This window comes from Oncorhynchus nerka, unplaced genomic scaffold (genome assembly GCF_034236695.1).
Source record: "Oncorhynchus nerka isolate Pitt River unplaced genomic scaffold, Oner_Uvic_2.0 unplaced_scaffold_5501, whole genome shotgun sequence".
Lineage (NCBI taxonomy): Eukaryota > Metazoa > Chordata > Actinopteri > Salmoniformes > Salmonidae > Oncorhynchus > Oncorhynchus nerka.
The window spans coordinates 9,943-11,366 of NW_027035812.1; the positions used below are offsets into that span (position 1 = coordinate 9,943).

Below are 1,424 nucleotides of genomic sequence, written 5' to 3' on the forward strand. Positions count from 1 at the left end.
TGAACGCAGCACTGCAGGAAGAGATAGCGTTGGTGGATGGATAGTTGGATACCTGCTGTGAAGAGCCAGGAAGCCATACAATAGTTTGTTCTTCATTATGGCTGGCTGTGGTTAGCCTGGAATTCTCCAAACTGATATGGTGTTTCAACATATAACAAAGTGAAACCATGCTGAAATGGAGCACATCAATCTGGATTCCAGGCTAGGCTGTGGTTGGAGTTATAAGACCAAAGAATGCATGTTTTATAGAATGACAGGGACAACCACAAAATAACACCAAAGAACATACCCCAACAAATGTGTTGTTATTTTTTACACGCGTAGACTCTTTATTGAGTAAATAATAAGACACATGCAAAAGTGAAGTCTGACTGTGCTGTGACCTCACAATGATATCAAATAATATGTAGTAATCCGTGGCAAGGAGGTGAAAGTGGGACTAAAAGAGTGGAGAGAGAAAAAGGCGATGGGGAGGTGGATCATGATGAGGGCAATCTTCTCCTGTAGGGGGCATCTCTCTCTCCTTCCTCATAGTGGCATGCCATCATTATTGCAAAGCACCCTGGGAAGGAATGAAAATGCAAGCAATGTCAATGGTCATTAAATCTCACAGTTGTATTATTTCTCTTCATTCTCTTTTAGATAATCATTGGTACCATGTCAACATGTTCCAACATGTTCCAACATGACTGTTTGGATTAGGTACATACCATTATGTAAATAAGATGTTGCACGTATGCACTCTAAACTACTGTTAGGGACAATAGTATATTAAAGAGATGTTTTAGTAATGTGGGAGGTTCCTGAACCTATGTGTCACACATGGGACTAGTAATGTTATTAGCCTTTTTATACGTCAATAGCTGTATCAATACCTCTCTTCTCATCACTGACCTAGGTTCAGTCGTCATCATCATCATCCTCGGGGACGAAGATGTCATGCTCCTCAAGTAGAGCCGCAAAGTTTTTGCTGATCAGAGTTCCCACGTACAGGAAGGGAATCACGACAGCGGTCATGCGGATAAGGCCGAAAGATATCTGGGTGATAGGGGCGAAAGAAAGAAATTCAGAATATCTACAATCTGAAAAAAGGTTACATTAACTAAAACCGCTAACATCATACAGAAACATGACCACATCAAGCATCATACACAGTATATGGTTCAAAGCCTCAGTTAAGATCACATGGGATTTTTCAGAATGCATAAATCCTCAACAATTTCCTTGATTCACAATAATAAATGCAGATTCTCAGGGTGCCATACTAAAACTTTTCTAAAAGAAAAATTATGAGTATCACAATTCCTTTAAAACAGCTCATATATATAATAAGAATTTGTTCTTAACTGACTTGCCTGGTTAAATAAAGGTAAAAAAATTATAATAATAATAATATTTTGGACATCATTTTTACACATAAAAAC

The 1,424-nt window shown here is 38.3% G+C and overlaps 1 long non-coding RNA gene across 1 annotated transcript; it reads right to left on the minus strand.

The window, feature by feature from the left end:
- Window positions 1-302: 302 nt before the first annotated feature.
- Window positions 303-964, minus strand: LOC135566365 (uncharacterized). Its single transcript, XR_010462057.1, has 2 exons — window positions 876-964; window positions 303-562 (listed from the first exon to the last, which is right to left on the minus strand). It is a non-coding gene; the product is annotated as an uncharacterized LOC135566365 (long non-coding RNA).
- Between the last annotated feature and the right edge of the window lie 460 nt (window positions 965-1,424).